Source organism: Triticum aestivum, chromosome 7A (assembly GCF_018294505.1).
Source record: "Triticum aestivum cultivar Chinese Spring chromosome 7A, IWGSC CS RefSeq v2.1, whole genome shotgun sequence".
In the NCBI taxonomy this organism is placed as follows: domain Eukaryota; kingdom Viridiplantae; phylum Streptophyta; class Magnoliopsida; order Poales; family Poaceae; genus Triticum; species Triticum aestivum.
Window position 1 is genome coordinate 494073677 of NC_057812.1, and position 26942 is coordinate 494100618.

Below are 26942 nucleotides of genomic sequence, written 5' to 3' on the forward strand. Positions count from 1 at the left end.
GCCTTGATCCGACTATGGGCCTTGAGCCCTCATCTGCCTTCTTGGGCTTTAACATTCCCAGTAGTGATATCCCTGACCCAGATAGGCCGGTTTACGCCCAGTAGTGATATCCCCAACATTCCCTTTTCCCTTTTTCTTGAAACTGGTGGTATTGTTGACCATCAACACTTGATGCTCGTTCTTGATTTCTACCTCTGCAGCCCTTAGCATTGCAAAGAGCTCGGGAATTGTCTTATCCATCCCTTGCATATTATAGTTCATCATGAAGCTCTTGTTGCTTGGTGGCAGTGATTGAACAACTCTGTCAATGACACTATCATCCGAAAGATTAACTCCTAGCTGAATCAAGTGGTTGTGGTACCCATACATTCTGAGTATATGTTCACTGACAGAACTATTCTCCTCCATTTTGCAACTGTAGAACTTATTGGAGACTTCATATCTCTCAATCCGGGCATTTGCTTGAAATATTAACTTCAACTCCTGGAACATCTCATATGATCCATGACATTCAAAACATCGTTGAAGTCCCGATTCTAAGCCGTAAAGCATGGCACACTGAACTATCGAGTAGTCATCAGCTTTGCTCTACCAGACGTTCATAACATCTGTTGTTACTCCTGCAGCAGATATGTCACCTAGCGGTGCTTCCAGGATGAAATTCTTATGTGTGTAGCAATGAGGATATTCCTCAAGTTACGGACCCAGTCCGTGTAATTCCTACCATTATCTTTCAACTTAGCTTTCTCTAGGAACACATTAAAATCAAACGGAACAACAGCACGGGCCATCTATCTACAACAACATAGACATGCAAAATACTATCAGGTACTAAGTTCAGGATAAATTAAAGTTCAATTAATCAAATTACTTAAGAACTCTCACTTAGATAGACATACCTCTAATCATCTAAGTGATCATGTGATCCATATCAACTAAACCATGTCCGATCATCACGTGAGATGGAGTAGTTTTCAATGGTGAACATCACTATGTTGATCATATCTACTATATGATTCATGCTTGACCTTTCGGTCTCAGTGTTCCGAGACCATATCTGCATATGCTAGGCTCGTCAAGTTTAACCTGAGTATTCAGTGTGTGCAAAACTGGCTTGCACCTGTTATATGTGAACGTAGAGCGTAGCACACCCGATCATCACGTGGTGTCTCGGCACGACGAACTATAGCAACGGTGCATACTCAGGGAGAACACTTATACCTTGAAATTTAGTGAGAGATCATCTTATAATGCTACATCCGAACGAAGCAAAATAAGATTCATAAAGGATAAACATCACATGCAATCAATATAAGTGATATGATATGGCCATCATCATCGTGTGCCTTTGATCCCCATCTCCAAAGCACTGTCATGATCACCATCGTCACCGGCTTGACACCTTTGTAACACCCCCGATGCGACTATAGCTCCCCCGTGTCGAGGCACGACTTAGAGATATAATCGCATTGAAGGCATATGTCGCAAGTTAGGCAATCTTCACAAACATCCCATGTAATACAATAATAAAAGGGGAGATAACATAGTTGGCTTACACTCGCCACGTCAATCAGGTACATAAATAACATTACATCAACCAAACACTCATGGCCCGACTACGGCGCCAAAATAAAGAGAACCCAACATGCGACAACGGTCCCAATCACCCCCAACTGGGCACCACTACTGATCATCGGGAAAGGAAACATAATATCGTTGAGAGTCTTCGTCGAACTCCCACTTGAGCTCATACGCGTCTCCTGGAGCGGAATCATCAGGCCCTGCATCTGGTGTAATAGTAATCTATGAGCCACAGGGACTCAGCAATCTCGCACCCTCGCGATCAAGACTATTTAAGCTTATAGGTAAGGCAAGGTAAATATATGTGGAGCTGCAGCAAACGACTAGCAAGTATGGTGGCTAACTTATTCGCAAAAGAGAGCGAGAAGAGGAGGCAAAGCGCGAGCGAGAAACTAGAGAGCAACCTGCACAAACATTACTCCAACACCGTGTCCACTTCCCGGACTCCGCCGAGAAGAGGCCATCACGGCAACACACTCAGTTGATTCATTTTAATTAAGTTAAGGTTCAAGTTATCTACAACCGGACATTAACAAATTCCCATCTGCCCATAACCACGGGCACGGCTTTCGAAAGTTCAATCCCTGCAGGGGAGTTCCAACTTAGCCCATGACAAGCTCTCACGGTCCACGAAGGAATAGACCTCCTCCCAAGACGTTCTGATCAGACTCGGTATCTCGGTAACTCAAGACACTTTGACAGGTTAAAACAAGACCAGCAACACTGCCCGAATGTGCCGACAAATCCCGATAGGAGTTGCACATATCTCGTTCTCAGGGCACACTCAGATGAGACTAGCTACGAGTAAAACCAACCCTCAAGTTTCCCCGAGGTGGCCCCGCAGGCAGCTCAGTTCGGACCAACACTCAGAGGGAGCACTGGCCCAGGGGGGGGGGTTTAAAATAAGATGACCCTTGGGCTCCGGTAACCCAAGGGAAAAAGAGGCTAGGTGGCGAATGGTAAAACCAAGGTTGGGCATTGCTGGAAAAGCTTTAAACAAGGCGAACTATCAAGGGGTTCCCATTATAACCCAACCGCGTAAGGAACGGAAAATCCGGGAACATAAAACCGATATGACGGAAACTAGGGCGGCAAGAGTGGAACAAAACACTAGGCGAGAGGCCGAGCCTTCCACCCTTTACCAAGTATATAGATGCATTAAGATAACATGGCAATATAATGATATCCCAACAAGTAAATAAGAGATGTCCCAACAAGGAACGGCCTCCAATCTTCACCTGCAACTAGCAACGCTATAAGAGGGGCTGAGCAAAGCGGTAACATAGCCAATCAACGGTTTGCTAGGAAAATGGTGGGTTAGAGGTTTGACATGGCAAATTGGGAGGCTTGCAAGCAAGTGGTAGGCATCGTAGCAATGGCATAGCAAAAGAGCGAGCAAACTAGCATAGCAAAGATAGTAGTGATTTCGAGGGTATGATCATCTTGCCTGCACAGTTGTCAGAGTTGACTGGATCCTCAAAAGCAAACTCAACGGGCTCCTCGTTAGTGAACTTGTCTCCCGGCTCTACCCAAACAAGACAAACAAGCAACAAGGATATAATCAACCACGTGCAAACTTAAACAACACAATGCAAAGATGATATGCTATGCGGGATGCGATGCTGGATGCAAAATGCTAGATATGACAGGAAATGCATGAACCTGGCCTCAACTTGGAAAACCAAGTGTGCCACTGGAAAGATGAGATGAAATCGCTTGAAAACGATATAAAGAACGCCGGAATCGGAATTACGGTTTGGAAATGGCAAGCGATTCAAAAATGACACCGGTCTGCGATTTACAGCAAGTAGGCATCTAAATGCAATGAGATGAACATGCTACAGCACCCAAACATGACAACAAAATGCATGGAAGGGATGCACACAAGATGCTTAACAAAAGTCTAGCACTGAGCTACGGCCAATTCATCCATTAGGAGGTTCAAACAAGCATGGCAAAAACGCAAATGGCAAACAGATCTCAGACTTAGTGAAATTAACACTTGTCTGGAATTTCAGATCATATAGCCCTCTTTGGAGCAACAAAACAACATGCTACAGGACCTGAACATGACAAAGAAAGACATGGCATGGAGCTACTCAACAAGCTTAACAAAAGTCCCTTAGTGACCTTGAGCCAAAAGAGATCACAAAATATACTAACAAGCACACGAACATAGCAAAATCATAATCAGTTTCAGACTTAGTGAAAAACTGGGACATGCTGAAACATAACTCATGAAGGCATGTTTACGAGTTCAATGCACTCACTACGGTGCAAGTCATGGCAAGACAAGCATACATCCTTTAAGAAGACACAAAATACAAGCTAGACATGGCAAGAACAATGGCATATCATGCACGGATCAACCACAATAACGTCGGCAAAATCGCAAACAAGTTGACGATCTGCCCAGATTCGCAACGAAGCAAAAGTAGAGCGCGATTGACTCAAGCTAGGTTGCTCCATAATTGCAAACAAAGACGTGGATGGATAGAGCACTACAAGGTTAAAAAAACTCCCTTACTGATCATCCTCAAAAGAGGCACGGATCACTAGGAAACAACACAAACATATGGCATCATGAGATAAACAATCCCAGGACTTAGTGAAATCACTAAGTCCCTGAAAACAGAATTACCAGGTGCCTCACTTTGCAAGCTTGCACAAGTCACCACACACACCATAAAAATACATGGGTTGCACCTCTGAGAGATGACAAAACCCTTAACAAAACATATGAAGAACTCACGGGTAGATCATGCACACATTAATCATGGCAAAAATGACAAAAGTGCTAAATGGAGTAATAGATCTGACAATTAACTCAAGTAGCCCTCTTCTAACAGCATTTCGGGCATTAAGATGAGCTCAAATTAAAATGATGCAATGGAGTGAAATGATGTACTCTCTGAGATGAACATTTTGATATGCTATATGCATGAATCAGAGCTACAGATGCAAAGTTACGGGGCCTCGAACAGGAGCATATGGACTGAAAATCCTGGGACTGAAAAAAATGACCTAGGTTTCCAGATCTGGATCTCGCGCACGGGAACCGAGGCAAAATCCGGCGGCACTGTTCACGATGGCGGCGGCGGGGTCGAGGACGGCGGCCGGCGGAGGCGAGGTCGCCGGCGGCCGGGGCGGCGGAGCAGGGCCCCGCGGCGGCCGGAGCTAGGACCGACCGGAACTAAGGGTGACTCCGGCGGGCTCCTGCGGCGGCTTGGGCGGTGCCGGACCAGGGCGGCGCGGCGGGCTACAGCCAGCCGACGGCGAGCGGCACGCGGCGGCTCCGGTCGCCTCGGGCGGCCGGCGCGAAGAGGAGGGCGGCGCGGCTTCGGTAGGCGGCGGCGGGGCGATTCGGGCCGGGAGGGCCGGATGCGGGCCTCTCCGAGCCGGCGGCGGAGGGAGTGGCGCAGGCCACGTGGCAGCATGCTAGTGGCTGGCGGCGGCGACGCGCAGGTCGGACACGTCCGACCCGGCGCGGACGTTGTCCATGGCGCGAGGAGGAGCGGATCTAGGGTTTCGGGGAGGGGGTTCCGGAATTTGGAATGGGGGGTGTATATATAGGCATAGAGGGAGCTAGGAGAGTCCAAATGAGGTGCGGTTTTCGGCCACGCGATCGTGATCGAACGCTCTAGGACATGGAGCAGAGTTTGGTGGGTTTTGGGCCAAATTGGAGGGGTGTTGGGCTGCAACACACACGAGGCCTTTTCGGTCCCTCGGTTAACCGTTGGAGTATCAAACGAAGTCCAAATGGTACGAAACTTGACAGGCGGTCTACCGGTAGTAAACCAAGGCCGCTTGGCAAGTCTTGGTCCAATCCGGAAAAGTTTAATCCCCACACACGAAAGAAAGCTAGAAATGACCACCGGGGGAGAACGAAGTGCCGGAATGCAAAACGGACAACGGGGAAAATGCTCGTATGCATGAGACGAACACGTATGCAAATGCAATGCACATGATGACATGATATGAGATGCATGACAACGACCACAACACACGGAGACAAAGACCCAAACCCGAGAAAATAAATATAACTTAACGCCGGAAACGGCAAGAGTTGGAGTACAATTGGGAAAGTTACATCCGGGGTGTTACAACCTTGATCTCCATCGAAGCATCGTTGTCGTCTCGCCAACTATTGCTTCTACAACTATCTCTACCGCTTAATGATAAAGTAAAGCAATTACATTGCGATTGCATTTCATACAATAAAGCGACAACCATATGGCTCCTACCAGTTGCCGATAAATCTGTTACAAAACATGATCATCTCATACAATAAAATTTAGCATAATGTCTTGACCATATACATCACAACATGCCCTGCAAAAACAAGTTAGACGTCCTCTACTTTGTTGTTGCGAAGTTTACGTGGCTCCTATGGGCTGAGCAAGAATCGTTCTGTAACGCCCCGGACACACCCGCCGGTGGTCATTACTCCTGGCGGGATCTAGACTGGCCCCACAGATCAATACTAGTCTTTTCTGTGCACTTTGTCCTCACTCATGCGCACTCGGGAGAAACTTCCCGGTCGGTCACCCATCCTGACACTACTCCAAGTTGAGCATGCTTAACTTTGGAGTTTTGTCCGAATGGGCTTCCAGAAAAGAAGGAATTCCTTATTGATATGAGTAGTCTATCATCCCTAATAAGCCAGACCATCACATACACCCCCACTCAGAGGAATGGACGTCCTCGTCAGGCCACAGGAACGTTCCCTCTTGGCACATACGTCTGTGCTTCCAGTCCAGTACATTTGCCATGCGGGGTGCCAAGACGGGTCACAAGCGTCATGAACAACATGACCGCGCACCTGTCCGCAAACATTCGTGTAACCGCGAGTGAGGGAGTCCTGGATTAGGGGGTGTTCGGGTAGCCGGACTATACCTTCAGCCGGACTCCTGGACTATGAAGATACAAGATTAAAGACTTCGTCTTGTGTCCGGATGGGACTTTCCTTGGCATGGAAGGCAAGCTTGGCGATGCGGATATTCAAGATCTCCTACCATTGTAACCGACTCTGTGTAACCCTAACCCTATCCGGTGTCTATATAAACCGGAGGGTTGTAGTCCATAGGCAATCAACTCCATATACAACAATCATACCATAGGCTAGCTTCTAGGGTTTAGCCTCCTTGATCTCGTGGTAGATCTACTCTTGTACTACCCATATCATCAATATTAATCAAGAAGGACGTAGGGTTTTACCTCCATCAAGAGGGCCCGAACCTGGGTAAAACATCGTGTTCCCTGCCTCCTGTTACCATTCGGCCTAGACGCGCAGTTCGGGACCCGCTACCCGAGATCCGCCGGTTTTGGAACCGACATTGGTGCTTTAATTGAGAGTTCCTCTGTGTCGTCGCCTTTAGGCCCGATGGCTCCTTTGATCATCAACAACGATGCGGTCCAGGGTGAGACTTTGCTCCCCGGACAGATCTTCATCTTCGGCGGCTTCGCTCTGCGGGCTAATTCTCTTGGCCACCTGGAGCAGATCGAAAGCTATGCCCCTGGCCATCAAGTCAGGTTTGGAATCTTAAACTACACGGCTGACATCCGCGGAAACTTGATCTTCGACGGACTCGAGCCACGGCCAAGCGCGCCGCACTATCTCGAGAGGCATGATCTAGCTCTGCCCCCGGACAGTGTCCTGGAGGCCGCACACGCATCGGTTCCGACCCCTAACTCGGAGCCTATTACGCCAATCGAGGATGAGCAGTTGGACGTCACCTCGGGGGCTGTGATCCCAAAAGCGATTGAGCCGAACGCTAGCCCCGCACTCTGCACGACCCGTGACTCCGAGGATCTGGACTCCTCCCCGAACTCTGAACCCCCCGCGCCCCTGCCAATCGAATCTGATTGGGCGCCGATAATGGAGTTCACCGCCGCAAACATCTTTCAGTGTTCGCCTTTTGGCGACATCTTGAATTCTCTTAAGTCTCTCTCTTTATCAGGAGAGCCCTGGCCGTACTACGGTTAGCGAGGGTGGGATACGGGCGATGAGGAAATTCAAAGCCCACCCACCACCCACTTTGTAGCCACTATCGACGATCTAACCGACATGCTTGACTTCAGCTCCGAAGACATCGACGGCATGGACGATGATGTAGGAGACGAACAGGAACCAGCACCTGTAGGGCGCTGGAAGGCCACCTCGTCATATGACATATATATGGTGGATATTCCAAAAAATGGAGATGGCGATGGAACAGTGGGGGATGACGCCCCCAAGAAACAGCCAAAGCGCCAGCGTCAGCGGCGCCGCTCTAAATCCCGCCAAAGCAAAAACGGTGATTCCGGCACGGGAGATAATACTACCCCGGATAGCGCCGAAGAACACCCACCTCAGCAAGATTCGGCACAGGAAGATGGAGAAGCCAGCCCTCATGATAGAGCGGCAGACCGAGAGGACGAGGATGATAACTATACGCCTCCCTCCGAAGACGAGGCAAGCCTCGATGACGACGAATTCGTCATACCATCAGACCCCGCCGAACAAGAGTGTTTTAAACACAGGCTTTTAGCCACGGCAAGCAGCCTCAAGAAAAAGCAGCAATAGCTTAGAGCTGCCCAAGATTTGCTAGCTGATAGATGGACTGAAGTCCTTGCGGCCGAAGAGTATGAACTCGAACGCCCCTCCAAGAGTTACCCAAAGCGCAGGCCGCTACCCTGATCAGAGGAGGAAGCACCTACATCACCAGCGCATGACATGGCAGACCGGCCACCTCACGGCTGCGACAGAGAGGCCTCTCGGCCCTCCACCCAAGCCATGCCCCGACGCCGCTCAACTAAGGCATGGGAAAATGCGCCCGACCTGTGAGACATACTGGAGGATAAGGCAAGACAAACAAGATCGATCTACGGATCGCGCAGGCGCCCTACGGCATGTGACAATGATCTTCACTCTAGATACAACAAATCCTGCCGGGCCGAACACAACAGACATAGCTCTTCCGAGCTGCGTCGTGATATAGCCCAGTACAGAGGCGCCGCACACCCGCTATGCTTCACGAATGAAGTAATGGATCATAAAATCCCAGAGGGTTTCAAACCCATAAACATCGAATCATACGATGGCACAACAGATCCGGCGGTATGGATCAAGGATTATCTCCTTCACATCCTCATGGCACGCGACGATGATCTACACGCCATCAAATACCTCCCGCTCAAACTTAAAGGACCGGCCCGGCATTGGCTTAACAGCTTGGGAGCAGACTCAATCGGTTCTTGGGAGGACCTGGAAGCCGCATTCCTCAACAACTTCCAGGGCACTTACATGCGACCGCCGGATGCCGACGACTTAAGCCACATAATTCAGCAGCCAGAGGAATCGGCCAGACAATTCTGGACACGGTTCCTAACAAAGAAAAACCAGATAGTCGATTGTCCGGACGCAGAGGCCCTAGCAGCCTTCAAGCATAACATCCGCGACGAGTGGCTTGCCCGGCACCTGGGATAGGAAAAGCCGAAATCCATGGCAGCCCTCACGACACTCATAACCCGCTTTTGCGCGGGAGAAGACAGCTGGCTAGCTCGCAGTAACAACTTATCAAAGAACCCTGGTAATTCGGATACCAAGAAAAAAAGTGGCAGGACACGTCGGAATAAGCAAAAACGCCGCGTTAACAGCGATAGCAATGAAGACACGGCAGTCAATGCCGGATTCAATGGCTACAAATCCGGTCAGCGGAAAAAGCCATTCAAAAAGAATACTCAGGGCCCGTCCAGCTTGGACCGAATACTCGATCGCTTGTGCTAGATACATGGCACCCCCGAAAGGCCAGCCAATCACACTAACAGGGATTGTTGGGTGTTCAAGCAAGCAGGCAAGTTAAGGGCCGAAAACAGAGACAAGGGGCTGCACAGCGACGACGAGGAGCCCAAGCCGTCGAACAACAATGGACAGAAGGGCTTTCCCCCACAAGTGCGGACGGTGAACATGATATACGCAACCCACATTCCCAAGCGGGAGCAGAAGCGTGCGCTACGGGACGTATACGCGATGGAGCCAGTCGCCCCAAAGTTCAACCCATGGTCCTCCTGCCCGATCACTTTTGATCGAAGGGACCATCCCACTAGCATCTGTCATGGCGGCTTCTCCGCATTGGTTCTCGACCCAATCATCGACGGATTTCATCTCACAAGAGTCCTCATGGACGGCATCAGTAGCCTGAACCTGCTTTATCAGGATACAGTGTGGAAAATGGGCATAGATCCCTCAAGGATTAAGCCCACAAGAACGACCTTTAAAGGCGTTATACCAGGTGTAGAAGCCAACTGTACAGGCTCAGTAACACTTGACGTGGTCTTCGGATCCCCGGACAATTTCCGAAGCGAAGAGTTAATATTTGATATAGTCCCGTTTCGCAGTGGCTATCACGCCCTGCTCGGACGAACCGCATTCGCAAAGTTCAATGCGGTACCGCACTACGCATATCTCAAGCTCAAGATGCCAGGCCCTCGAGGAGTAATTACAGTCAACGGAAACACCGAACGCTCCCTCCGTACGGAGGAGCATACGGCAGCTCTCGCAGCGGAGGTATAAAGTAGCCTTCTCAGGAAATTCTCCAGTCCGGCCATTAACAAGCCAGACACTGGCAAGCGCGCCCGGAGTAACCCACAGCAGGACCGCCTGGCACACTCTGAGCAAGCGTAGCAATGCGGCCCCAACCCCATCTTTCGCGACATAGCGAAACCAGTACCTCGCGTACATAACTAAGCCCTTGAAATACCATGGGCACAGGGGAAGGGGCACAATAACGGCACGCCCAAAATACGGCTTAAAACGTACTAGGGGCTGCCGGATTCTTTTTTTTTATTTTTTCTTATTTTCAGGACTCCATATTTCGGACGACCTATTCGGCAATTTGACTGCCGCACAAACGATGCAAGATCCAGGGAGACAGACAAGCCATGCCGCATTATGGAACTCCCAGGTGGTCTCTGTTACGAGCGGTATACCTGTTTTAAACACAATTCCGCGGCCTGCCCCTGGTAAGGACATACTGAATAGTCCAATATCTTTTGCTTACCGCACTATTTGTATCGTTCGGCTTTGATAAATAGCCTCTCTATAAACAATGCTTAGCTTCTTGTCTATTTTTTGCATTATCTTCTTTTCACATTTATGTTTATTAAATGACATGATTGCACCCGTACACCATGGTACGACAAACACGCCAGGGGCTTCAGTACCCCTCATAATGGTGTAAGAAGTCCGTACACTTTCACAAGTGCGGCACCACAAACTTATAGCACTATATGCATCGGCTCTGAATCATGATTTGGGTCAATAGTTGGGTTTGCCCGGCTCCTATGTTTTGGTGCCTTACGTTCCGCTCTATCGGCTAAGGTAGCACTAGGAGAACCACTGCGATTGTGCCCCGGTTCAGCTGGGTTAAGCACCTTAGTGGAGAAAGCTAAAATGGACTATCATGATGAGGCGAGAGACCGGTCGCTGTTCGAGAGGTTTTTCGAGTCCCTAAAGGCTTATGCCGCTTTGAGCGAGGAGCTGGCTTTGTCCGGCCAAGGCGTGGATAGCGCCCCGAACTCGGTCTTCCGAACTAGGGGCTTTGCTCAAATTTAAAATTATAGAGTTCTATGGCTAAGTGAGAGTGTTCAAGCATTATAGTCTGATTACCTGGTTCGTTGTGCTGAGCGCCTCCCTCGAAGGACCCAACTATGGGAAAAAGAGCACTCAGGTTTATCCCAAACACCCCAGCACTAGTGGCATGGGGGCAGAAGCCGACGACTGGCCATCTCTCAATTTTTTGATAAACGGCCGCACAGAAAGTAATATTTTAAATTCAATAAGCATTGCTTAGCACATATGAACAAGTTTTCAGCGCCAGGATAAACACGAACGAGTTCATTCAAAAATCACATCCTTGGTACATTCATCCGCCACAAGGCGGGCACCTGCAAGAACATCCTTGTAGTAGTTCTCGGGCTTGCGATGCTCCTTCCCCGGTGGTGGCCCGTCCTTCACAAGCTTCTCACCGTCCAGGTTACCCCAGTGCACCTTTGCACGTGCAAGGGCCCGACGGGCACCTTCGATGCAGACGGAGCGCTTGATGACCTCGAGCCTCGGACAGGCCTCCACCAGCCGCCGCACCAGCCCGAAATAGCTCCCAGGCAGGGCCTCTCCGGGCCACAGCCAAACTATGAAGCCCTTCATGGCCTGTTCGGCCGCCTTGTGGAGCTCGACCAGCTGTTTCAGCTGGTCGCTCAAAGGCACAGGGTGTCCGGCCTTAGAATACTGAGACCAAAACACCTTCTCCGTCGAGCTGCCCTCTTCAGCTCGGTAGAATGCGGCGGCATCGAATACGCTGCGGGGAAGATCTGCGAATGCCCCTGGAGAGCTCCGGATTTGGGTAAGTAACAAGTAGTTTACTTTTATATTTCTGCTTTGCATGAAGAATGCCTTACCCGCTGCTATCTTCCTCATCTCCTCCAACTCTTGGAGGGCCTTTTGGGCTTCGGCCTTGGCAGACTTGGCAGTCTCAAGGGCCGTCGCGAACTCGGATGCTTGCGCCTTTGACTCAAGCTCCAAACTCTCATGTTTTTTCATGAGAGCCTGAAGCTCTTGCTGCACCTCGCCGACCTGAGCCCCAAGTCTGTCTCGCTCGGTGTGCTCTGCGGCCGTTTTCTTTTCGGCCTCAGACAGCGCCTGCTTAAGGGTCGCCACCTCAGTCGTGGCCCCTACAATAAGCAGTACAATCCTGTTTTTTTTTGCAATCACGCCTTTTTATAGGCACTTTTTCTGTAAGGTATTTCTTACCTTCTTTCTCCTCGAGCTGCCGCTTGGCAAGGCCGAGCTCTTGCTCGGTCCGCTCGAGGTCCTGCTTCAGGACACCCACCTCCGCAGTCAGTGCGGCGGTGGATAGCAGCGAAGCCTGCATATGCATATTGACTCTTTTTGTTAGACTCCTCTGAAATTTAATAGATCCTCTATTCGGCTTTTCTTTCCGAACGCCAAACAGAGCATCAGGGGCTACTGTCTATGCGGTAATATTTTTAAATATTTTTACTTACCTCGAAGCCTGTTAGAAGGCTCTTGGCGGACTGAACCTTCTGGATCACCGTACTCATAATAGTACGGTGCCCCTCGTCGATGGAGGCGCCGTCAAGCACCTCCAGCAGATTGTCCGGCACCTCCGGTTGGACGGAGGCCACTGGATCAGAAGGCTTTCTCCTCTTGGAAGGAGTTCGCCTACCGCGGTCCGGAACTGTGCAAGATTCCGGTGCGGTGTCCGGCACAAAGCCGGACTTGGAGCCCTGGGGGGCCTTATCCCCTTCACTCCTGGAGTCCGGGAGGTTGCCTTGCGGCTCCTCCAGGACCACCTCCTCCTGCCCCGGAGCTTGTCGCGACGCCACTTCGGCGTCGTCTACAGTGCGGGGGGAGACAGCGGGCGGAACTGAGTTCACGTCCGATGAGTCCAGGGAGCCACCCGACGATTCGTTGAATTCGGCCCGGGGCAGGCTGCATAATTACGTTGGACATTAGGGAAAGCTGTGCAACAAAGGAACATCATGAGTTACTCTGATATCCGAACTTACGATTTCGCCGGACACTTGGCCCTGTTTGGCCACTCCTCTCCGCCCTCTTTGGCGTTGGGGGAGTAGTCCGGCGGAGGGGTCTTCCTTTTCCTAGACCCCTCGGCCTCTCCCGTTGGGGCGGCCTTCCTCTTCTCTCCTCCCTCCGCTGGGGGGGGGAGTTTTCTTCTTCCTCCTCCTCGTTTTCACGGGAAGAGGGCGTCTCGGACTCGTCAGATGATGAGTCCGACACCACCATGTTGCGGGCACTCTTTCGAGTCCCCGTGGTCTTCTTCTTGGCCTTCTTCTCCGGCACCACATAAGGCGCCGGAACTAGCAACTTCACTAGTAGAGCTGGGGTTGGGTCTTCGGGCAGCGGAGCCGAACAGTTAATCGGTCCGAATGTCGCCCGCCAAGCATGTCAAAGGTAAGGGAGTTTAGATCCCGCATAGAGTCAAACTATGAAGAAAGCTTAACATCCTGTAAAAGGTGAAGATAGCTTACCTCGCTAGCGTGACGCTGCGAGCTGTATCCGCGGTCCTCGGAAGCGGATGTGGGAGCCTCGGCGCCCTTAAATAGCACCTTCCAGGCATCTTCGTACGTCGTGTCAAACAGCCTGCTAAGGGTTTGGTGCTGCGCCGGGTCGAACTCCCACAGATTAAAATCCTGTTGCTGGCACGGGAGGATCCGGCGGACGAGCATAACCTGGATTACATTAACAAGCCGGATTGGCTTGTTCACCAGGGACTGGATGCATGTTTGCAATCCGGTCACCTCTTTTTCGTCACCCCACGACAGGCCCGTCTCTTTCTAGGACATAAGCCGCGTGGGGGGTCCGGATCGGAACTCGGGGGCTGCGGTCCATTTCGGATCGCGTGGCTCGGTGATGTAAAACCACCCGGATTGCCACCCCTTTAGGGTCTCCACAAAAGAGCCCTCGAACCATAGGACGTTGGCCATCTTTCCCGCCATGGCGCCTCTGCACTCCGCCTGGCTGCCGCGCACCACCTTGGGCTTGACGTTGAAGGTCTTGAGCCAGAGGCCGAAATGAGGGTGGACACGGAGGAAAGCCTCGCACACGATGATAAACGCCGAGATGTTGAGGATGAAGTTCGGGGCTAGATCATGGAAATCCAGGCTGTAGTAGAACATGAGCCCCCGGACAAATGGGTGGAGTGGAAAACCCAGTCCGCGGAGGAAGTGGGGAAGAAATACTACCCTCTCATGGGGCCTTGGGGTGGGGAGAAGCTGCCCCTTTTCGGGAAGCCGGTGCGCGATGTCCTTAGACAGGTATCCGGACTTCCTTAGCTTCTTGACTTGGCCCTCCGTAGCGGAGGAGACCATCCACTTGCCTCCCGCTCCGGACATTGCTGGAGAAGGTTGAGGTGGGAAGTGCGGGCTTGGGCGCTGGAGCTCGAGGGTGCAGGAGATGGATAGGCAAAGGAGGAAGAAGGCGTAGGTAAAAAGGTGGATCCTTATCCCCTTATATGGGCGGATGCGGTTGTGCGTCCCCACCAGCCTAGTAAAACTCGCTTGCCTCCCAAGCTCCGTGATAAATGGCGCGGTTGGGTTACCCACGTCCGTCTTGATGAGAATCCCATAAAGGGGGTACACGATCTCTGCTTTGACGAGACGTGCCAAGGAAACCGCCTCGCAAAACATGCTGAGGTGGAAAAGTAAAAACGATTCGAGTAAAGGACTTGGCCGTAGTGTGATGACACACTATGGAATACGTCAGCAGTTTTGATTTGTGTTAATATTATTCTCTCTATGGCAATATGTGGAAGCTTATTTTGCAGAGCCGGACATTACTCTTGGTGTTTACAATCTTCTATGAAGGACTTGGAGGAGGAACCCGCCTTGCAATGCCGAAGACAATTTGCGCGCCGGACTCGTCTTCATTGAAGCCTGGTTCAGGGGCTACTGAGGGAGTCCTGGATTAGGGGGTGTTCGGGTAGCCGGACTATACCTTCAGCGGGACTCCTGGACTATGAAGATACAAGATTAAAGACTTCGTCCCGTGTCCAGATGGGACTTTCCTTGGCGTGGAAGGCAAGCTTGGCGATGTGGATATTCAAGATCTCCTACCATTGTAACCGACTATGTGTAACCCTAACCCTATCCGGTGTCTATATAAACCGGAGGGTTGTAGTCCGTAGGCAATCAACTCCATATACAACAATCATACCATAGGCTAGCTTCTAGGGTTTAGCCTCCTTGATCTTGTGGTAGATCTACTCTTGTACTACCCATATCATCAATATTAATCAAGCAGGACGTAGGGTTTTACCTCCATCAAGAGGGCCCGAACCTGGGTAAAACATCGTGTTCCCTGCCTCCTGTTACCATTCGGCCTAGACGCATAGTTCGGGACCCCCTACCCGAGATCCGCCGGTTTTGACACCGACAGCGAGGGTTGGCTCTGATACCAACTTGTAACACCCCGGACACACCCGCCGGTGGTCGTTACTCCTGGCGGGATCTAGACTGGCCCCACAGATCAATACTAGTCTTTTCTGCGCACTTTGTCCTCACTCATGTGCACCCAGGAGCAACTTCCCGGACAGTCACCCATCCTGACACTACTCCATGATGAGCACACTTAACTTTGGAGTTCTGTCCGAATGGGCTTCTGGAAAAGAAGGAATTCCTTATTGATATGAGTAGTCTATCATCCCTAATAAGCCAGGCCATCACACGTTCTTACCTATGCATCAAAAACCACAACGCAGTATAGTGATTGCTTTTTGATCTTCAGAAAGAACCATGTTCATTGAATCTGAATCAACTAAATTTGGAGAAACTGACACCCACCAGCCACCTGTGTGTGAAGCACGTCGGTAGAACCAGTCTCGCGTAAGCGTACTCGTAATGTCGGTCTGAGCCGCTTCATCCAACAATATCGCTGAATCAAGAATTAACTAGTGACGGCAAGCAATATGTATATACCCATGCCCACAACTCATTTGTGTTCTACTCGTGCATATAACATCTACGCATAAACCTGGCAAGGATGCCACTGTTGGGGAATGCAGTAATTTCAAAAAAAATCCTACGCACACGCAAGATCCATATAGGTGATGCATAGCAACGAGAGGGGAAGAGTGTTGTCCACGTACCCTCATAGACTGTAAGCGGAAGCGTTATGACAACGCGGTTGATGTAGTTGTACGTCTTCACGATCCGACCGATCCAAGCACCGAAGGTACGGCACCTCCGCGATCTGCACATGTTCAGCTCGGTGACGTCCCGTGAACTCTAGATCTAGCTGAGTGTCGAGGGAGAGTATTGTCATCACGACGGTGTGATGATGGTGATGATCAAGCTACCGGCGTAGGGCTTCGCCTAACCACTGACCGCGGTGGAAATCTGTGGAGGGGGGAACAGCACACGGCTAAACAATCAACTTGTGTGTCTATGGGTGCCCTCCTCCCCTATATATAAAGGAGTGGAGGAGGGGGAGGGCCGGCCCCTCTATGGCGCTCCCAAGGGGAGTCCTACTCCTACCGGGAGTAGGATGCCCCCTTCCATAGTTGGATTAGGAGAGGAAGGAATGGGGGGGAGAGGGGGAAGGAAAGGCCCCCCCCACCCAATTCGGATTGGGATTGGGGGGAGCCCCCTCCTAGGCTCCCTTCTCCTCTCTCCCACTATGGCCCAATAAGGCCCATATACTTCCCGGGGGGTTCCGGTAACTTCTCGGTTCTCCGGTATATGCCCAAACTCACCCGGAACCATTCCAATGTCCAAACATAGGCTTCCAATATATCGATCTATATGTCTCGACCATTCCGAGACTCCACGTCATGTCTGTGATCATATTCGGGACTCCGAACTACCTTTGGTACATCAAAACACATAAATGCATAATACCGATCATCACCGAACGTTAAGCGTGCGGACCCTACGGGTTCGAGAAGTGACTCATCTCCAGTCAATAACAAATAGCGGAACCTGGATGCTCATATTGGTTCCTACATATTCTATGAAGATCTTTATCGGTCAAACCGCATAACAACATACGTTGTTCCCTTTGTCATTGGTATGTTACTTGCCCGGGATTCGATCATCAGTATCTCAATACATAGTTCAATCTTGTTACCGGCAAGTCTCTTTACTCATTCCATAATGCAACATCCCGTAACTAACTCATTAGTCACATTGCTTGCAAGGCTTACAGTGATGTGCATTACCGAGAGAGCCCAGAGATACATCTGCGATACACGGAGTGACAAATCCTAATCTCGATCTATGCCAACTCAACAAACACCATCGGAGACACCTGTAGAACATCTTTATAGTCACCCAGTTACGTTGTGACGTTTGATAGCACACTAAGTGTTCCTACGGTATTCAGGAGTTGCATAATCTCATAGTCATAGGAACATGTACAAGTTATGGAGAAAGCAATAGCAGTAAACTAAACGATCAAAGTGCTAAGCTAACGGATGGGTCAAGTCAATAAAATCATTCTCTAATGATGTGATCCCGTTTATCAAATGACAACTCTTTGTCCATGGCTAGGAAAGTTAACCATCTTTGATCAATGAGCTAGTCAGGTAGAGGCATACTAGTGACACTCTATTTGTCTATGTATTCAGACATGTACTAAGTTTCCGGCTAATACAATTCTAGGATGAATAATAAACATTTATCATGATATAAGGAAATATAAATAACAACTTTATTATTGCCTCTAGGGCATATTTCCTTCAGTTTTCCCTCAAAATCTTGTGTCCTTTTATCATTATAAGGTTCTTCCGAGACTGGGTCTTCTTAGCTGACACGTGTGTCACCACTACTAAGGAGCTATCGTAAATCTCATGGTAGTCAACAATTTATGGTTTCTCCTGCAGGTAGTGGGTCTGGGCTAAAACTCACCGTATATCCTACGTTTGGCAACGGTTGCGTGTACAAGGTTCCATCGTTGTCACATCCCTAGTCTGGTATGACCTAGGCTAGCTAGCCATTTGTGCATCATATTTAAATTTCATTTTAAATTTGAAATGAGGATTGGTGGAACCCTCAGAATCATTTTTGAAAATGACCCAAATAAAAATTCCTCCAAAAGGGTCCAAGAAAATGCTCATGTTGCCCTCTGAAAATATTGGACAGAGATAAAAATCAAAACAATATTTTTAGGAGCTCATGGACATTTATTTTGGCCATTTGGATTAATTCGATAAATATTTGCATTGGAAATATATTTCTATATTTATGAAATATGGTCCAAAAATTATGCCAATTATAAAAGAGCTCTGGAATAATATATCCAGCTCCTGCAAAAATTGGCATAATAAAATTAAATGATTTAATATATTTATTAAATCAAAACAAATGTCAGAAAAATTAGAAAAACAGAAATAAAGAAGGAGGGGCTTACCTGGGCCTCCCCCCCTGTGCGGCCCAGCTGGCCGGCCCAGCCGACTGGCTAGCGCCAGTCGTCCTCCACCTCCCGCCAGGAGGCCAGAGGCGTGTGGCCGGCGCGTGCGCACCGCCGTGCCGCCACGGCACCTGCCTGCCTGTCCTCCCCCTCGACGCCTGGACGTCCGGAACGTCGCCACGCAGCTGCCCCGCACCGCTCTCACTCTCCCTCGCCCTCCTCCTCTCCCCCTGCTCTCTCTCCCTCTCACCCGAAGCACTGCCGCCGCCGCAGCTCGTCACCGACGCGCTCCCCGCCGTCCCCTCGCCCCTCCGTAGAGCCCCCGAGCTCCGCCGCGACCCCCTCTACCTCCTCGTCGAGCCAAGCAAGACGGGGCATCCCGTGGAGCCATCGCCGTCGCCATCCTCGCCTCCGGCCGCCGTGGGTACTCGCCGTCGATTCGGGAGCTTCCGGGCATCCCCGACCTCGTCCTCGCGCTCGCTGGATCCGCGGTGAGCTCCTCCACCGTTCCCCTCTCTTCTCCCTCCCGTTCCCGTGCCGTAGCGCCGCTTCCCACCACGGCCGAAGCCTCCCGCCGCCGTCCTTGTCGCCGTCGCCGTCTCGGCCCGCCTCCGCCCAAACCAAGCCTCCCTTCGCGCTCCTGGTGCCACGAGGGTGCCGCCGAGCCCCTCAGGTGGCCTCCCCGTGCCCCGCAGCCCGATCCCGCTCGCGCCCGAACTCCGGCCGCCGCCCCGAGCTTCGCTCCGGCGAGCTCCGGCCTCCCCCGCTGCTTCCACCTACCCTACCAGATGCGCGAGAGCCCGGGCTACGCCCCGGTGCTCTCAGACGCCGTCCCCGTGGCCTGTGGCGCGGACTCCGCCGCGTCCAGAGGTCGCCGGCGACGAGCCCCCGTCGCCTGAGCCCTGCCAGGTGGGGCCGGCCCGTCAGGTGATTAGCTTAGTGCTAATCACCGTTAACTAACCCCCCCCCTGACGCTGACCAGTGGGCCCGACCCCCCCCTAACCATTTATTAAATTAAATAACCCCTGTTAACCCCCTGTCACTGACGTGTGGGTCCCACACGTCAGGTTTGACCTGGACAGCCGCGTTGACCGCTGATGCAATGATGACGTCATGCTGACGCAATTATACATTTTCTGGAATTAAAATAATTCAGAAAATCCAGAAAATGATTTAAACTTCAAAAATTCATATCAATTCAACCGTAGCTCAGATTAAATAATTTATATATGAAAAATTATCAGAAAAATGCAACCTTTCCATCTGTACTAGTTTCATGCATGAAAAACCAACTTATACATGCTGAATATGGGAAAACACATTATGGCATATATAAGAGACCTAATTTAGAAATGCATTTGAACCTTTGGTTCAAATGGACTTCAAACCAATTGAACACTAGTTGCATTAGCTCAACAGCATCACATCTACATGCCATGTTCATGCATCATATTGTTGCATATGATTGTGTATTGATTGCCGGCACCGTTCCTTCTCGATAGGTCCTGCTCCGGAGACGTTCCAGAGTACCTGTCTGTGAAGCAGTGCCTCCCTTGTTGATTTACCAGGCAAGCAAACCCCCTTGTTCATTTCGATAAAACCCTACTCTCTCGCTCCTGCTCTCAGTTATTGCATTAGGACAACAACGATTCATCTGCTACTTTGTGCTGCGGTAGTTGAACCCATTCCTCTGCATGACCTGTCATTGCCACAGTAAATAGTTGAAACCCACTAGCATGTGTAGGAGTTGATTGAAGCCACTGATGTGTTCCTACCATGCTATGCCTGCTATTGCTTAGAGTGTGTCAGGTCTGGTTCATTGGGAATGAATTGGAGTGTCACGATATGTTCTGATGCTGAGAGTGAAGTGTGTGAACACGATTTGGTAAAGGTAGCGGTGAGAGGCCATGTAGGAGTACATGGTGGGTTGTCTCACTGGAACCGTCCTTAAGCCCTGAGTTCTGTGTATGTTGTCCAATGACTCGATACTACCACACATTGGGCTCCGGGCGCTCCAAGCCCTCTCGACTTATTAACCAACTTGATCTCTGTCCAGGAGTCGCAACTAGTTTCTGGTGTTTGTAGGTAGTGCTATTTTTCTACCAAGTGGCACCCGGCAGGGTGGGCTTGGGACAGACTAGGCACACGTGGCCCGGTGTACCGAGTGGCACCCGGTTGGTGGGCTCGGGAACCCTGTACACATCGTTTGGGGCCGTAAGCGACACCCCGGCCGGATCTCCTTGCGGATGGAACCCGAATAGGCGATAAACCTGGACTAGAGTCTTGTGTGGTTAGTCAGGTCGTGGCCGACACCCTCGCCAGGCTTCCGCTTGAAGGTTGCCGAGATACATGACGTGTACATGGCGGTAAGTGGCGAGAGCGTGTGTGAAGAAGTACACCCCTGCAGGGTTAACATGATCTATTCGAATAGCCGGGTCCGCGGTTATGGACTTCTTGGATGCTTACATGGTACATAGACAACTTGAAGTGGATACTATAAAATGCTCAAGACAAGTGTGAGTGCTATGGATGGCCTTCTCGTAGGGAGACGGGGATGAATCCATAGTAGTGTATTGTGTGGTGATTAGTGGACTCGTGTACGTTGTTTCACCTCCAGAGTTTCTGGTAGTCGTAGAACAGGATAGCCACAGAGTCAAAGCTGGCTTGCTGCAACTAAACCCCACATTACCCTCTTGATACAAATGCATGTATGATAGGATCTGATGTAAGTCTTGCTGAGTACCTTTGTACTCATGTTGCTTTATTTATGTTTTTGCAGCGGAGACTTCGGTCTTACTAGTGTTCTCGTGGACTTCGACTAGTAGCTAGTACCTCAGCTACGATCTTGATCGGATGTTGTAGATAGTCAGGCTTCCAGCCTTTTTCATTTATAGATGTCTGTACCCAGACATGTAATGCTTCCGCTTGTTGCTTGTATGCTCTGTATGACGGGTCTTGTGACCCCTGTTTGCAATAAATGCTATGATGGCTCTTCTGAGCCTTTATCTATATAATTGTTGAGTTATGCTGTGATGCCATGTTGTACAGCACATACTTGCATGTTATGCGTACGTGTAATGTGTAGTGCTATGTGTGGGATCTGACTATCTAGTTGTTTATCTTTAGTAGCCTCTCTTACCGGGAAATGTCTCCTAGTGTTACCGCTGAGCCATGGTAGCTTGCTACTGCTCTGGAACACTTAGGCTGGCCGGCATGTGTCCTTCTTCGTTCCTGTGTCTGTCCCTTCGGGGAAATGTCACGCTTTGAGTACCGGAGTCCTGTTAGCCCGCTACAGCCCGGTTTACCGGAGTCCTGCTAGCCCAGTGCTACAGCCCGGACCCACTTGCTGATGACCGACACGTTCGAAGCTGGGTCATGGATGCCTGTCCCTGTAAGTCTGTGCCACTTTGGGTTTACGACTAGTCATGTCAGCCCGGGCTCCTTATCATATGGATGCTAGCGACACTATCATATACGTGAGCCAAAAGGCGCAAACGGTCCCGGGAAAAGGTAAGACGACACCCGTGGGGATACCGTGCGTGAGGCCGCAAAGTGATATGAGGTGTTACCGGCTAGATCGATGTGACATCGAGTCGGGGTCCTGACAGCGTTGGTATCAGAGCCTGACTGCCTGTAGGATTACCAAGCCAAACTGGTCGAAGTTGAGTCTAGAAATTCTTTAGTTATGTAAGGGAATTGATTGTGGGAAGGAACGTAAGGCTCTTTTTACTCCTTTACCTCATGGCCTTCTGATCTGAGTCATCCTATCTTTCCTACGGGGTTAAGGAACTAGGCTTTCTCTTCCGTCTATCAGGATCACGTGTTACTACTCCGTAGTCCCATAGGACTGGTTGATCAGAGTCATACCCCAGTTTTGAGTATTTCCGGTGTAGTCTGTTTAGTACTATCCCAGAACCTTGAGTGGTGATGTTGAGTTGTTGTACTACCCCATTTTTAGTAGGATGTCTCATTCTGAGCATTTTACTGCCGTTATGCTGCCGGAATTTGCCCTAGGAGTTCGAGTGATACTAACTCCTTGTCCTACATTCTACAGTCCATAGTTGATGCTGATTCCGTCCTTGGTTCGTTTCTCAGGATGTCATCGGCTAAGCGAAGTTCCGTTGCTCGTAGCCAGAACCATGGATATGGTAGGGATGAGGATCCTCCTGACCAGCCTTCGTTGACAGAGTTCATGCTAGAGATGGAGAGGAACAAGCGTGAGTCTAACCGCTTGTTGGCACGTATCGAGGAGAATACCGCACATCAGTTCAAGGGATCTGTGACCATTCATGATTTCATCCGCTTGCACCCACCTACCTTTCATCATTCCATCGAGCCACTCGATGCAGATGACTGGCTCCGTAGCATCACCCATAAGCTGCGTTCCGCGAACGTAGCTGAAGATGACAAGGTCACTTATGCCACATACCACCTGGAAGGTCCTGCTAGTCTTTGGTGGCAGAACTATGAGGCTATGCTTCCAGCTGGCCAGATTCCTACCTGGAAGGATTTCACTGAGGCTTTTCGCGAGCATCACATTCCCCAGGCCCTTCATTGATCGCAAGAGAGAAGAGTTCTGTAGTTTCACCCAGAGTAAGATGGCTGTTGATGCTTATAGCAGAGAATTCGAGAACCTTGCCCGCTATGCCACAGAAGAAGTGTCCACGGACGCCAAGAAGCAAGCTAGGTTCCGGAAGGGTCTCAACCCCAAGTTGCGTCGTGATCTCCACCTGCATCATTGTGATACATTCCAAGCCCTTGTGAACAAGGCCATCAATGCAGAGACAGCTCAACTCACTTACGAGGAGTCTCGTAAGCACACCCGTGATTTGGGATCTTCCTCCGGTTCTAGTTCCCAGAAACGCCGGATTTGGGTTCCAAACTCCGCTCTTCCTTCCGGTTATACACCGAGGTCATCTATGTGGTGCCTTCTCCAACTCCGTCGTATGTTCCACCCAGGCCTACTGGTAGACCGTTTGTCAGTGCGGGTCCCCGTCCAACCTCAGGGACTTGCTTCACATGCGGGAAGCCAGGACACTATGCACGTGACTGCTCTCAGACTAGTTATGCTCCACCCCAGCCCGAGAAGACTGTTGGCTGTATTAAGCCATCACGCAAGATGATCAGTGTCAAGTCAGCCCCCACTGAACGTGGACGTGTGCATCACGTCTCAGCTAAAGACGCTCATGATGATCCAGATGTCGTTCTTAGCACACTCCTTGTCAATTGTCACCCAGCATCAGTTCTATTCGATACTGGAGCATCTCACTCCTTCATTTCTGAAGGTTATGCTCGTTTGCACGACATGTCATTTTGTGATATGCCAACTCCGCTTGAAATCCAAACCCCAGGGTCTAGATGGCAGACCACCAGAATCAGCCATGGTAACGAAATCCTTGTTGATAGACTTGTATTCCTTGCATCACTTGTAGCCCTCAAGTCTTCAGATATTAACATCATCTTGGGTATGGACTGGATGACAGCTCATCATGCCAAGATCGATTGTTACACAAGATCTGTTCAACTTACACACCCATCTGGCAAGATAGTCACCGTCTCCACTAGAGTTGCAAAGCGTCAGCTCTATTCTCTTAATGCCAGCCCTCTTCCAGACCTTGAAGATATCCCGGTAGTCCGTGACTTTCCGGATGTCTTTCCAGAGGAACTGCCAGGTGTTCCACCTGACAGAGATGTAGAGTTCGTCATAGATCTTATCCCAGGAACAGCTCCAATCTCCCGGAGACCTTACAAGATGGCACCCCTAGAACTAGCCGAGCTTAAGAAACAACTCGATGAGTCCTTGCAAAAGGGTTTCATCCGTCCTAGTTCTTCTCCTTGGGCTTGCCCCGTCCTCTTCGTCAAGAAGAAAGACGGTACGGACCGGATGGTTGTAGATTATCGTCCCGTTAATTTGGTCACGATAAAGAACAAGTATCCGCTTCCCAGGATCAACGACCTGTATGATCAGCTCGCTGGATCCTCAGTCTTCTCCAAGATGGATTTAAGGTTAGGCTACCATCAAATCAAGATCAGAAATGGGGACATTCCCAAGACAGCTTTTGTTACTCGTTATGGTCAGTACGAGTACACCGTCATGTCCTTTGGTCTAACCAATGCCCCAGCCACATTCTCCCGCTTGATGAACTCGATCTTCATGGAGTACTTAGATAAGTTCGTCGTGGTTTACCTCGATGATATTCTTATTTACTCGAAGAACGAGGAAGAGCATGCCGAACATCTTAGACTTGTGTTAGAAAAACTCAGAGAGCACCGCCTTTATGCCAAGTTCTCCAAGTGTGAATTTTGGTTGCCAGAAGTGACCTACCTAGGCCACGTAATCTCTGGTAAGGGCATTGCTGTCAATCCCGAGAGAGTTCAAGCCGTTCTCGATTGGACTCCACCTGAGACCGTGAAACAAGTTAGGAGTTTCCTTGGTCTAGCCAGCTATTGTCGCCGCTTTGTTGAAAACTTCTCCAAAGTAGCCAAACCCCTCACGGAACTTCTCAAGAAAGATAAAAAGTTTGAGTGGTCCCCACAGTGTGAGTACAGTTTTCAGGAACTGAAAAGACGCCTGACTTCTGCTCCCATACTTGTGCCACCGGATTTCACTAAAGACTTTATTATCTACTGCGACGCCTCACGACAGGGACTAGGTTGCATTCTTATGCAGGATCGTCATGTGATTGCCTATGCATCTCGACAGTTGCATCCACATGAGGAGAATTATCCTACACATGATCTAGAGCTTGCAGCCGTAGTCTATGCACTCAAGACCTGGCGACATTACCTCCTTGGTAAACGTTGCGAGATCTACACCGATCACCAGAGTCTCAAGTATATCTTCACCCAACCGGATCTGAACCTTAGGCAAAGACGTTGGTTGGAGTTGATCACAGATTATGATCTAGGGATTACCTACACCCCAGGCAAAGCCAATGTCATGGCTGATGCTCTAAGCCGTAAATCCTATTGCAACAATCTCATGTTGCAGCAAGGCCAACCACTTCTCCATGAGGAATTCTGTAAGCTTAACCTTCACATAGCTCCTCGCGGATTCCTTTCTACCCTGGTGGCGAAACCTGATCTTGAAGATCGGATTATCGCTGCTCAAAAGCAAGACACAGGAATTTCTCGGATCAAGAGAAACATTAAGAAGGGAGTTGGTGGATGTTTCTCTATGGATGATCGTGGTGTTGTTTTCTTTGAGAATCGCTTGGTGGTTCCCAAGAATCAACATCTGCGACAATTGATCCTTAAGGAGGCGCATGAATCTCCTCTCACGATTCATCCCGGTAGTACTAAGATGTATCAGGATCTACGCCAGAGGTTCTGGTGGACTAGGATGAAGAGAGAAATCGCTGAGTTCATTGCTAAATGTGACGTTTGTCGTCGCGTTAAGGCAGAGCATCAAAGACCTGCTGGCACCCTTCAGCCTTTGGCTATTCCTGAATGGAAATGGGATAAAGTTGGTATGGACTTCATCACCGGCTTTCCCAGGACCAAGAGAGGGAATAATGCTATCTTCGTAGTCATTGATCGTCTCTCCAAAGTGGCTCACTTCCTTCCTGTTCGAGAGAGTATCACTGCTAGTCAGCTTGCTGACTTATACATTTCTCGAATAGTATCACTTCATGGTGTTCCACTAGAGATCAATTCAGACCGTGGCAGTCTTTTCACTTCTCATTTCTGGGAGAGTTTCCAAACTGCCATGGGAACCCATCTTTCCTTCAGTACCGCTTTCCACCCTCAGTCGAGTGGTCAGGTGGAACGGGTCAATCAAATTCTCGAAGACATGCTCAGAGCTTGCGTTATCTCATTCGGTATGGATTGGGAGAAATGTCTTCCTTTCGCCGAGTTTGCTTATAACAATAGCTACCAATCCAGCCTCAAGAAAGCTCCTTTTGAGGTTCTCTATGGACGAAGATGTCGAACACCTTTGAACTGGTCAGAAACCGGTGAAAGACAATTCTTTGGACCGGATATGATCCAGGAGGCAGAAGAGCAAGTTCGCATCATTCGTGAGAATTTGAAAACAGCCCAGTCTCGTCAGAAAAGTCAGTACGATCGTCATCATAAGGATATGACTTATGAAATTGGCGACCAAGCTTACCTTCGGGTTACTCCTTTGAAGGGTACCCATCGTTTCGGTATCAAGGGCAAGTTGGCTCCTCGTTACATTGGTCCTTTTCGCATTCTCGCTAAACGAGGAGAGGTTGCCTACCAATTGGAACTACCCCCACATCTTTCTCGAGTTCATGATGTCTTCCACGTCTCTCAACTCAGGCGTTGCTTCTCGGATCCTATCCGCGGAGTGGACCACGAAACGCTTGATCTCCAAGATAACCTCACATACCGAGAGTACCCGGTTCGCATTCTTGATCAAGCAGAGCGTGTTACTCGACGTCAGAACATCAAGTTTCTCAAAGTTCAGTGGTCT